The sequence below is a fragment of the Gorilla gorilla genome, chromosome 10 (genome assembly GCF_029281585.2).
Source record: "Gorilla gorilla gorilla isolate KB3781 chromosome 10, NHGRI_mGorGor1-v2.1_pri, whole genome shotgun sequence".
NCBI lineage: Eukaryota > Metazoa > Chordata > Mammalia > Primates > Hominidae > Gorilla > Gorilla gorilla.
This window is the reverse complement of record NC_073234.2, coordinates 77,037,210-77,050,570: the sequence shown is the minus strand read 5'-3', so window position 1 is coordinate 77,050,570 and position 13,361 is coordinate 77,037,210. Positions and strand designations below refer to the sequence as shown.

At 36.4% G+C, this 13,361-nt stretch overlaps 1 protein-coding gene across 4 annotated transcripts in view; it reads right to left on the bottom strand.

Annotated features, from left to right (window-relative positions):
- The window catches only part of SOX5 (SRY-box transcription factor 5), a 1,026,842-nt gene that overhangs the window by 702,234 nt on the left and 311,247 nt on the right, over positions 1-13,361 (bottom strand). The gene's annotated exons all lie outside the window — the stretch shown is intronic.

Sequence of the window (13,361 nt, the reverse complement as noted above, 5' to 3'; positions counted from 1 at the left end):
GGGAAGGAAGTAAAAAGGAAGAGGAGGCAGAAATAAGACTCATCTATAAGGAGCCATGCTCTGCACTAGGCACTTCACAAGAGTAGTTTTTTGAGTTTTTTTGTTGTTGTTTGTTTATTGCCCAGGCTGAAATACAGTGGCATGACCTCAGGTCACTGTAGCCTCAACCTCCCAGGCTCAGGTGATCCTCCCACCTCAACCTCTAGAGTAGGTGGGACTAAAAGCACATGCCACCAATGTCCAGCTTATTTTTTGTTGTATTCTTTTTAGAGACAGGGTTTTGCCATGTTGCCCAGGTTGGTCTTAAACTCCTGAGCTCAAGTCATCAGTCTTCCTCGGCTTCCCAAAGTGCTGGGATTACAGGAGTGAGCCACAGTGCCCGGCCACAGAGTAGTCTTACTGCCGTTAGTTGACTTGTTATGCTGCTTGAACCCCACTGCCTGGGCTCTCAATTTCTACCTTCTTTTCTGTCCTCTTAGATCCTACATAGCTTACATAATCCAAATAATGCACCTTGCTTTCAACACAATAGCAACCTAATTCCCATTTTGCACATGGCATGTTAAAGTGTACTCCAAAGCAGGACTTCTGCCCATCTCTCACATTCAATGTCACAATAGAAAGGCTTAATCACATATAAACTGCCTCTCCCAACGTTGTTTTATTTCCCAATTGTTCATTACCGGGTAGGCCACAAGAGCTAACAAAGGTTTGACAAATGAATAGATCTGCCTTTTATTTATAAGCATCTGTTGATATATTAACTACAATAGAAATACCACATTTTGGTCAGGGTGAGACAAAAAGGTAACAACCTTCAGAATCCCAACATATCATCATTCAATATTGCATTACAATTGCTGTTCAGAAGAGGTTCTGAGTGGAATAAATATGAGAAGTGGATTACTGCACTCTACTCAGAGGAAGCATTCTTACCAAATAATAACTGCAGTAATTGATATAACTATTTACAAATGCTTAGAGTATAGATGCTTGGGCAGTAGCTCACTGAATCAAAAAAAGAAGATACAGTCTTCAAACTCACTAAATTTCCTTAGAGATGACAAGGAATAAAATAGAACTGCATGCCACAAAAATATCAAATTTTATCTTTGGCAAAAGATTTAAGGTTTTACATTATTGTCTGAAACTGCATATTCTGATATTTTTTTCCCCCAGACTTAATCTTGGCCTGGTGTGCCTCATTTTTATAGGACTTCTGAAACCAGAAATCACCAGCGTGGGGAGAGAACATTAAAGGCAGAGGTGTCTCTTATAAGCACAACATGTGACCAGGTAATATTGTCTGGATTAGCAGCTTTACAGCCTAACTAAGCCCTGGAGCTACAATTATCTGGTCACATTAAACTGAAATCACCTGAAAAACTTCACACTGAACAAGCCCTTGGAAATGTCTAATCTGCCAGTTTACACTCAGAAGTGAAAGTGGAATTCACTTGTTAAAGACAAGAAAACAAAAGTTTTCTGCCGGGAAGAGTCTCATCTTAGAACCAGTATAGGGTCTGAAGACATTTCTGCAATTTATTTTTATGCCATTCTTTCACTTTTATTTAAAAAGGAGATTTAACCTGACCATTCTCTTTGAAGCCGATGTCCCAAGTATATATGTTTGATGAGGGTACAGAAGACATAAGGAATAAAACTGCATTGCCACAGAGGGAATACACAGCTCCAGATACAAGGCTTTATGCTAATTTTAGCAAAATGTATGTATCTTTTTATATACATAAAGTTATGGCACTATATAAAGAGATCCTTAAATGTGACATACACTGAAGTCCTATTTACTGCCTGAGTATTCCTTTTAAAAAATAAAAACTACAAGTAGTGGTTGTATTAATATTAAACTATCTCCAAAATTCACTTTAGTTCTTTAACTTCTAAGATATAGCCAAATCATATGCTCAAAATTAAAATCCTGATTTTAGTACCAGATTACAGTTATTTAATGGTAGATCAAAAGCAGCTAATCTTTGGCTCCAAATTAGGACCTCACTACTCTGTCTGTTGTAACGCCTCACTTGCCTCTGTTTCCTGTTCTTCATTTGTCAATACTGATGCTGAAAATTCATTGTGTCAGGTTGCAATATATTCTGTAAAACCACATTTCCCAAAAGAACAACTACTTTTCTGTACAAAGATGCAATTTATGGCAATTTGGCTATGCTGTATCTTGAAGTCAAATATCAAGATTTCCAGAAAACAAAATTAAATTCTTAAACATATACAAGTATTAAAATTCTTTATCTTACATATTATTGTCTTATTGGACAAATTCCTATTTGGGCAATAATTTAGGTACCCTTTTCCCTCCTCAAATCAGTAAGAAAGAAATAAAAAACACTTCATTTCCTATCCCAAACTAATTTTTAATACTCTTACAAGACTGGCAAGATTGACAGCTGAAATTTACTCCAGAACACTTCCCTTGGTGGCAAATAGAGGAAATTCACTGCAAAATTACATGATCCTATCAAGTGGCTGTTACTATCAAACAATATCTATGGTGAACATATTGTTTTCCATACAGCCATTCTATTTTTCCATACCAATTAATATGCAGTGTAACATTTCAACTTGAGATACTTATTAGTGTATAGATTTTTCTTAATGACATCATTTTAAAATAATGTGTAACTCAAATATTCACGGAGAACAGGTTCCTAAATCTTTTTATGATGACAAGAGTTTCATTTAAGTGTGATGGTTTATATGTGGTGCCATGAAATAGAAAGATTGGTTTGATGTACTATGAATTCCCTCCCTCAGTTTTTACAACTCTAGAAGAGTAGAGAAGGCCTAAGCTTGTGTGGACATTCTTCTCAAGAATTTAAGGTTCATAGTCAAAATTTCCATAATTTATAAGTAAGTCATATTGTCCTGCAATTAAAAAGAAAGTGTGACACCAGGATATATCAATACATCCAAAACCACAAGATTTTTTCTTACTAGTTAAGATGAATCTAGATTTGGGCACAACTTAAAATAGTTTTGATATAGATAATGAGATTTTAAATACATGAGTGGCTCTGCCTGATTTCATTACAAAAGCCTCTTTGTTTCTATTCTGTGATCTTTCAGTGAGAATTTAGAACAGAATACTTTCTCTAAATAAGAACAAAATTTGAGACAATTTAAAACAGTCTCTCACTCTTCCTGGCCAGGAGTATGTCAAGAGGGTTCCTTAAATCAGAACTAAGGTTCACACCCAGAGAATATATCAAATGAATTTCCATGAAAAACAAAAACCATCCTCTGTTTTTACTATTGCTGTACAAGGTATGCTCTGCAAATCAAAACTTCATTCCTAGTTTGCAGCGTTCAGGTGACCAAAGCTGCCTCTGGAGAAGACACTGAAAAATGTACTTCACTTTCCCCTTCAACAGAATATTCAAGCTCATTAGGCTGCTATTCAAAAATGGTATAGTTAAGATCCCCAGCATGCAGCTCTGGCAAACAAGCAAAGTTGCCATTTGTAGAATATTGATATTCTGGATTTCCCTTCCATTTATGTTTCTAAAATACAATAAGTATTGGTTGGTTCATGAAAATTAATCAGCCACTTATATTTGTGACTGTAATTAAAGCTACTGGGAATAAAATAAGTTTTCTTACTGTCTACAGTTTTAATTTTTAAGTGAATGTAGGCACTTAGAAACTAAAAAAATAAAAATAAAAATACCAGAAGCATCTGTTTTAATCATTTTTCACTATCCAGCTCTATGAAATGAAATAATTCCTGTTGTTAAGATTGCAACTTTTTCTTTGGGCTATTCAGCTGGCCATCAAAAGTTATTTTTTGTCTGTTTTGTAAAGTTATGTGAAGAACCTCAAAGATTTGCACAGAATAATAAACATCATAAAGATGGGAGGAGTATTAATAACATTTGAAAACCTTAAACTGAACTAATTGATTTGCAGCTATACACTGGTTAGAAGCTATTTTTTGATATAGAAGTGGAGAAAAATGTTTAACCTGGTTATGGCTATAAATACTGCACCTCTTCTGAATTAAATCAATTTTCTTGATGAAACTAATTTCTTGCCTGAAAGGTATTAAAATAATTTCATTATAAAGAAAGTTTTGCTACAGTTCTGTTCATTCCCCCACTAAAGCAAATGTTTCAATGTATGTGTCATGACATGTAAACCACTTTTACAAAAAATGAGAACATTCTGAAAACACTGGAAGATAAGAAATAGACTAACATAAAAGATTCATTTTCAACTTTCTAAATCAACCCGATCTTTATTCCCACTGAGTTTATTTTCTCTTCTTAAACCATCCTATCCTATTCCAAACACGTATATTCACTAATAATCAAAGAAATGCAAATGAAAACTCCAATAAGATATCACTTTTCAACTACCCAACTGATACAATTTTAAAAGAAGATCATTCTGAGTGCTAATAACTGCAGGGGGCGGTGGGGGTGGGTGCAGGGGGAAGCAGATCCTCCTGTATAGTTAGTGAGAGTGTAAACTTGTACACTTTCTGAGGGCAATTTGGCAAAATGGGTGAATATTTTAACTGTGCAAGACTTTTAGCCCAGCAATTCTACTTCTAGTAATTTATCTTATATAAGTAACACTTAAGTGTATATGTACAAAAATACTCATTTGAAGTACCATTTTCCAAAGCAAATAACAGAACACAAACCTAATGTCCATCAGGAGAATTAAGGGTATATAACAACAATTTTAAGTGAGTGAAGGAGTGTCTTTACACATAGCAAGAGGATATTAAACAAACTGTTAAAGTGTTTATCTCTGGGAAAAAAATGGGATTATGAAGGTTTTTGCTTTCTCCTGAATATTTTAAAAATAGATTTACATTTTATAATCAGAAGAAGGTAACAAGAACTTAAAAAGAACCCCATGAATCTGGAACCCTAGCTCACTTACCTGATCCTACAACACATATTATTTAGATAAATACATGATATACCAGAGACATGTTATAACAATTTTAACAATCAAAACTCAATTTCTCTATTTCCAGTTTATAATCTGTAAAGTTTCATTTGTTTCATAGTGTGTATAGTGTTTAAAGTGTGTTTTTCTGTACATTATGAATGTATAAATAACATTCCAATTAGGGTAATGACAGTATTTTCTGTCTTGTATTTGTCTTAACTGCAACCAAGTCATTAAAAGTAGAAAGCTCAATAGCAGCTTTTTAGTAATTCAAAGAGAAAAAGAATGAACACTGAAGATGCTATTCCAAATATAAACTATATTTTAACCTTGTCCTATATTTGTTCTAATTATTTTTAGTCTTCTATAAATGGTCATTCTTTTCATATAATCAGTCCATATAAGTATTACTTTTAATGTATTGTTTAGATATAAAGTCATTCTAAAACTGTACATTGCCTTATAGAATAGTGGTATTATAGAATGATTTAACTAACCACTTATGAAAAGAAAAATAGGATTTTCATTCATTAAGTATACATGTGATTATGTACTTTTAAATTTTATATGTAATTATTATTATAATGATACAGACTGAAAGTCCCTTAGCCCAATCCCAATGAGTCAAGTCCCAATACTAATTCAATAAAGTTTCTCCACCTAACTACATGTGGAACTTCCACCTGAATAGAAATATTCTTAATTTTCAAATAGCCAAAAATAGCAATGATTCTTCCCGGACATGATCTAATGTAACCTTACATTACAGTTCTGCAGTTATTCTGAATACAAGCTATCTAATTTACCAGTTTGCAAGTGGAACAAGGTAACCACTGATCATGTTAGGAAGATTTAAATTTTGAATGTAGGCATATTGATTAAAAAAAAAAAAGGTTGGACATTTTACACCAAATCATAATTTCCACATTCAAGAGCAGAAAGAAAAGGCTGGGGAAGAAGAAAGCTTTACCACTTTGCTTATCGTACCGAACTTCTCTAACTTTGAACCTATCTGGTTTTCCATGTAATTTAGAGTAGATCCACTTAAACAACATCCACAGGCGATCTGCTACACCTTGAATAAAGATGATTTCCTTTGAGTTGAACAAAGACATTTGGGAAGCAATGGGGTCTGGAGATGCATGTAATGCAAATGCAGGCAGTTATGTACCCTGGTGGCTTCCTCTGTCCTTTATAATCCCACTGGTCTTCTTTCGGCCCCTCCTACTGACTGTGCTGCATATGTCCCCCCAGGGCCTATGAACCAGCTGCAGTCCCTGGAAAATTCTTTCCCCACTCCTCACATAGGCAGGAAAAAGGTGAGTGGTTAAACACTTGGGTGCTAGCACAGGCCCCTAGGTAGGAATACTCTCAGTTTCTGGTTTCCCTCTGCCAACTGTGGTGAGGCACTATTGTGCCATCCTCCCTGGAAATTTGGAGAGATTAGATACATCAACACAGGTGAAACACTCATCACAGTGCCTGGGGCAGTGTAAGAGATCAATAAAAGTTAGCTATTTTTATCAGTAATGTCTTTTTTTCTCTCTCTCTCTTGTTGCCCAGGCTAGAGTGCAATGGCATGATCTTGGCTCACTGCAACCTCCGCCTCCTGAGTTCAAGCAATTCTCCTGCCTCAGCCTCCCAAGTGGCTGGGATTACAGGCATGCACCACCACACCTGGCTAATTTTGTATTTTTAGTAGAGACGGGGTTTCATTCTGTTGGTCAGACTAGTCTCAAACTCCTGACTTCAGGTGATCCAACCGCCTCCCAAAGTGCTGGGATTACAGGCGTGAGTCACTGCACCTGGCCAGTACTATCACTTTTATTATTCACCTAGTTATGTCTCTCTCATGTTTCAGGGAAGCCTTCCCTAAACATCCTGATTAGGTGAAATCCTCCCATTAGAGGGCTCATCACAGTGTTTACTCTTCCTTTGTGGCATTCATCATAGTCACAATTTTATATGGCTTTATGTAATTGTTTAATTGACACTAATTTTTCTTACCACTAGACTATGAGCTGCATGATGGCTAAGAGCATCATTTGTGTTTGGAGAGATTTGTGTGTGTGTGTGTGTGTGTGTGTGTGTGTGTGTGTGTGTGCCTTCTACTTACTATAGTAATCCCAACAACTAGGATAGTGCCTAACAAATAACAGGACTTAGAGAAATATTTCTGAATGAGTTAATAAATTAATGAATAAACTAAAAATAGGAAACAATTTTTAAAAAGAAAGAAACTAAGGCAACACACTTTAAAAAACTTATAAACTGGACAACCTGACTTCCCTGAAATTAAGCTGGCAAACTAATTTGATCTGCCTATAACTTGATCTTAAATTTGTCCTAAATCCTGGGCACCTTAACACAAATAGGCAGACGGGGTAACACACTTGGTGGATTAAAATCTGATTTGGGGTCTTTGCCAGCTTGGGGGTAGGGGAGAAGAGCTGTGAATACGTACACGCACATATGTGTATATTATTATGGCCCATGTCTAGAATTGGTTTACGTGAAAATTAGCTAATTTTTAACAAGGTTTAAAACCCAACCAGCAACAATAACAAAATTTGGCTAAGTAATAACATAAAAGAAAGAGACATATCACATAGAGAATATAGAGCAGCTAAGGAAAAGAGCTGTGTGAATGCAGAACTCAAATTTAATAAATAAGGAGTACAGAAACAGTAAAGAAAAAACTTGTTAGTGATAAAGAGAAGAAAATAACCATTTTAGGAATTTGTGTCTTAACTTGTGGAAATTTTTACTTATCCAAGGCAGAAAATGGCTTTAGTGTAGAATTGTATGTTTATTAAGTGTTTCTGTGTTCTGCTAAACACCAATATTACTGATTAATATCAAGTGTTCATTTCACATATGGACAAAGTTCAGTCTTTGGCCATAAAATCTAGACCTTCAACATTACACCACTGGTGTATACATATTTAAAATTTTGGTTTTAGTCTTGTTGAACTTTTTTTTAAAATAATGTTTTCTTATAAAATGTCTTAGTTGTCACATCACATTGACTATTTTACAAATTGCTTGCTTCAGTTTTTTGACTAATTTTTTTTCCCGTTGATGTTCTCAAATTATAGACACAGATTTTTTTAAAAGATTGTTGGAAGTAAAAGATCTTATGATGGTTATATCAGTCATTGTCCGTCATATTAAACCTAATGTTTCAAACTTAAAAAAAAATTCAAGGAAATTACAATAATAATTCAACACCAATGATTATCAACCTAGCATCATACCACCTGAGAGAAACTGTAAGAGACTAAGAGCCAGGAATACATTCTCATGTTATCAACTTTTTTTTTTTTATTTCTGAAATTTTGGCTCTTTTTGCCTCAGTTCCTTCATATTATAAACACTGGCACATTGGCAGCAAATCAAGTAATGACTGGAAAGTGCTTAAAGCTTAAATATTCTTGGAAGAGAAGTAGTGTACAGGTGCAAAGTAAAAGAATTTTTAAAAATGTTTCCCACAAATTGAGAAAAAAGAATCATCACATTCTTTTTGGGCCATGTTTACACAAAGACAAAGTATTTTCAACACCATTATAATTGTAGGGAAATGGGCTTTCCTGGGGTTGATACTGCTCTCAATTATTTATTATTGGATACCCTAGTACTTCCAGAAAGCGTTGAGACAGCTTATAATGAAATACAAAATAAAAAGACAAGAGGTGAATGATAAAGGGAGAGGGGATTTATGAAACAGTCATACAAAAAACCTAAGAGAACAAAAAATGCAAGGTTTCTACCCATCACTTTCAAAGGAAAAAGATGATGGTGTGTAAAAATCACATTTTAAAAAAAGAAACAAAAGCAAGCCTGTTTCTTAAGAGAAGAAAATTGTACCAGTCCTCAACGACAAGAGAGATTTATTTTTGGAGATGTCACAGAAGGGGCATTCATTCACACGAAATATATTTCCTGAGTGCCTCCGATGCCGTGCCAAATACTGTGCTGCGGGTAGGGACATCAACAGGGGGAATAAAAGGCCTGATCCTTGCTGGGAGCTGTTAGTTTAGAAGGCAGATAAACATTAATCGACCAATGAAAAAAAAATGACTATGTGATTCTAGACTGAGATACTTCTGGAAGAAAGGAACACAGTAGGAGGTTGGATAATAAAGAACCCTATCTAGACTGCAGAGTGAGGGAAGGTTTCCTTGAAGAAGTGTGGCTTAAAATGAAATCAGTTCGAGGACTAGGAGTTCTTGCAGCACAGGGTAGGTTTGGTTAGAGAGAGAGAAGAGTTTATGCTAAGGCCCAAGAAGAGGAGAGAACTTGGGGCCTTTGAGGACTAAAAGGAAAGGCCCAAGTGGCAAAGAACAGAGCCTGGTGTGGTAAGGCTGGGGGAGTTGTACAGGGGTTGGATAAGCAGAGCCTTGTGGGCACGTTACATCTTTACCCCAAAGCAATGCAATGATCCCTGATTTATTTATTTATTTATTTATTTTTTTTTTTTTTATTTTTATTTAATTTTTTTTTTTTTGAGACGGAGTTTTGCTCTGTCACCCAGGCTGGAGTGCAGGGGTGCAGTCTCAGCTCACTGAAACCTCTGCCTCCTGGGTTCAAGCAATTCCCGTGCCTCAGCCTCTGGAGTAGCTGGGACTACAGGTGCCCACCACTACACCTGGCTAATTTTTTTTTGTATTTTTAGTAGAGACGGGGTTTCACCATGTTGCCCAGGCTGGTCTTGAACCCCTGACCTCAAGTGATCCGCCTGCCTCGGCCTCCCAAAGTGCTGGGATTACAGGCGTGAGCCACGGCGCCCAGCCAGCAATGGTCTCTTGATGGCTACTTTTTAAAAACGCCAGAGACATTTTCTTTTAAGCTACTTCTTATACTGTCTCAAAGTTTAGGGTCTGGGTGGAGCCTTTGTGGAGCTTATCATTCAAGATGAAGTTTTACTGAACTTGTCAGAAAATAAATGATTGAGAAGGTTCTGGATTGAGTCTCTCTCTTCAGGGAGAGACAAACAGCAAGAACAGGATTTTCTAGAAATACACTGTTGGGGAATTGAATGGGAAGCTTGCAGAAGAGAGCCTGATTTGGGGCATGTAGTAATTTGCCTTTGGAGGGAAAATTCATAGGGTGGCTTCCCAAGACCACCACACTCAGAGAGCCAATATTCCCGAAGGAAGCAGATTATAGTCTTCAGGAAGCTGGGCTGCCAAAAATTGGAAATCACTACTTTAATGAGTTTGAAGAAAGAAACAAGACGTGCCTTTCTTTTCTTCTTCTTCTTCAAGACTAGATCTATTGCCCAAGGCTGAAGTTCAGTGGCGCAATCTCAGCTCCTGGGTTCAAGTGATTCTCCTGCCTCAGCCTCCCAAGTAGCTGGGATTACAGGCGAGTGCTACCACGCTCGGCTAATTTTTATATTTTTAGTAGAGACGGAGTTTTACCATGTTGGCCAGGCTGGTCTCTAAATCCTGACTTCAAGTGATCCGCCTGACTTGGCCTCCCAAAGTGCTGAGATTACAGGTGTAAGTCACTGCGCCTGGCCCTTCTTTTCCTTTTTTTAAGCTTTGTTAGGTCCACATTCTCACTCTCTGTCCTTCATGTTCATCCTTGTACTGTAGTTTCTTTGTTGCTCTCTCTCTCTGTATAAGCCTTTCTTTCTAACTTTGGTAAGGTTACTTGTTTATGTTTTTAAGGATATTTTGTTCTAGGTGAGTGTTGTAATAATCACAAAAGGAATGATAAACAGGAGAAGATCTCGCCGTTCAATTGACTGAAAGAAGGTAGTATATAGAGAAAGGCTAAATAATCATACGATGGTAACCATTAGTCAAGTCACTGATTAAAAGCACGTCCTTTAGTAGAAAAAGTGCTAAAGAATGGCTTGCACGGATATATCGATCCATCATGCCCACACCACTGATCAGCTATCTGAACTGACAATAATATTTATCCTGAAGCAGTCATTTCACACTTGCCCATCACATTACCTGGCATAGAGTAGTGCTGTGTAAACGATCAGTGTTGAAACAAATGTATTCCCAGTACTGGGGAGGGAGAGTAAATGTGAAGAGGCCTTTCATAGGCTTGCACTTGCCCTCCTAACCTAACTCCTTTCCATTTGAAGGTTCCCCTGTGCAATCACTGGTTCTAGTCTTTAATTTGTAAGGTTGCTAAGACTTTTCCCATTCAATTGAGAGAGAATGTTGGCATGCAGGATCTATCTATCTAAAGAGGAATGGGTTCAAAACAGAAATATGGGTGCATAAATGATACATAGCACAAGCCCTTTAAAAAAAAATCATACCTGCTCTAGACCTTTCGGGGCAGGTTTTAGTGGTGTATCTTTTTTCTAATCTTACATCTAATCAGACAGCAGCCTGTAATTTTACTCATCATTACATATGGCCTATTGACAGTTGACAACAACTTTACTCATCATTACATATGGCCATTTACAGTTGACAGCTGTCACCCAGGCAAGTTCACATACGTTGCTTCACAATCACATGGCATCACAAAGAGGGTGAGATCCCAGGCCAACATGCCATTGATCAGCCAGTAATGAACCATTGCAGCTGGAAACCACCTCACTGAAATAAAACAGATCATCCCACAGACAGTACATATAACCTAAGCATGCTGCCATTAAAATGATACCAACCCATTCAAATTAAATGGTCTTTTATATTTCACTCAATACTTTAAGATCACCTTTGTTCTGGTACTTACTTCTGGCACTAGTGCTTTTTTTTCCTTTCCTATTCAAGTTGATTTCCTGCAGAAGGAAGGGAAATAGTATCACGATATTTAAACCACAAGAAAGCCCTGCTTTGAAAGATAGGGAAGCAGGCATATCTTCACACTGAGCCTGACCAAGCACTGCCATTACATTCAGTGAATGAGAGAAATCATAATACTAAGGAAACAATAGTTAAATCACAAAGATGTAAGATTCTAGAAATCCATCTAAACTGCGTATTCCCAAAATCACCTCTGGTTTGAAATACAGTAGAAAAGAGTTGCTACTACTACAATGAGCCAAAAGTTTATGATGGTAAAGTTTTTGTTCTGTTTAAATTTTTAAAAAGGAATATAAATTCAAGAAGCATAATCATCCTCAATATAATTTATTCACCTAGCACATTTTATATCATTGCTGTATTTATGCCAACCTATTCCAAGCAGGTCTTATGGAAGGGATTTTAGTCAGTACACAAATCCCTTTGCAGCTAGTGAATTCTAACCTTATTACCCCAGCAAGAGATAGACACTTTTTGAGACGCAGCCTAAACAAGTCAAAAGGTTGGTGTTCCATTAATACCAGCAGGAGGAGAAAATGACACGGCAGTTGTCCTTGGAACAGAGAAGCTGACAGATTTGCTGAAAGGTTCAGCCATTGTAGGATTTTGTTAAAAATCTAAAGGCAACAGCATTTCGCTTTGAAGTTCTGAAACATCTTCGAAATCAAAAAGCTCAACAAAGAATAACGTGGACAATTGAGTTTTTCAAAACTCTATTTTTATTTAACTTTTAAAACATTTTGCCTAGTAATTTATGGTGTCAACTCAATCAAAGGTACAAAGTAAGTCCATTAAGAAAGATCACTGAAGGTACCCAAACAGACTTCCAGTTCAGAAGACAGATGCCAAGGTCTAATAAGTTAAAATTAAACGCCCTACCTTCCCCATGGGCTTTCCCAACAACTCTAATTGAAAGGCACTTAACAGAGGCAGGCCCACAATTCTGTGTATTGTATACTGGCTCTCATACTGAAGCTCCCTCCCATACAGAATGTGAAAAATCAGATTCCAGGTCCCTTGCCCTTTAATTCCTATAATCTTTTGCAGTTAAACTTAAAATCTGAGTTTTATAGTGAAGACCAACATCCAAGACTAAATTTCGTGGAGTTGGCAAATATGTTATTCTACATGGAAAGTGTTTGCGTAGCAGCAACAGGCTGAGTGAGACAGCTGAGACTAACAAAAAAACTTACTTCTACTTAGATTTATATAATTACTGTACTTCTACATAAATACAGATCTTCATTATTTTTCTCATAAACCTGGTACTTAGGAATTTAACTTGGTTCATTCTTATCCTAATCATTTATAGACTTGATCCAATTTTAGGGTTTGTCTAATTAACTGCCAAAAGTATGTTAAGGTTGAACAACTATAGTCTCAAAATACATTTTACTGATAAGATTCAGCATGGCAGGAAGTTCCTTCATTCCCTCCATTAATGTTTTGATGACCTTCTTGAATTCCCAAAATGAAATACTTCTTACATTTAATAAAATAGGTCCCATTTGCCTTATTTCTTAGGGTCAGACAGTCTATATTATAGCCTAGCTCTAAATATGAGTGAAAGTTCCAGATCCTTTTGAGGAGACATCCTTGTCCTATTGAACTAGGATGGTTAGGGATTTTTTTTTTTTTCTT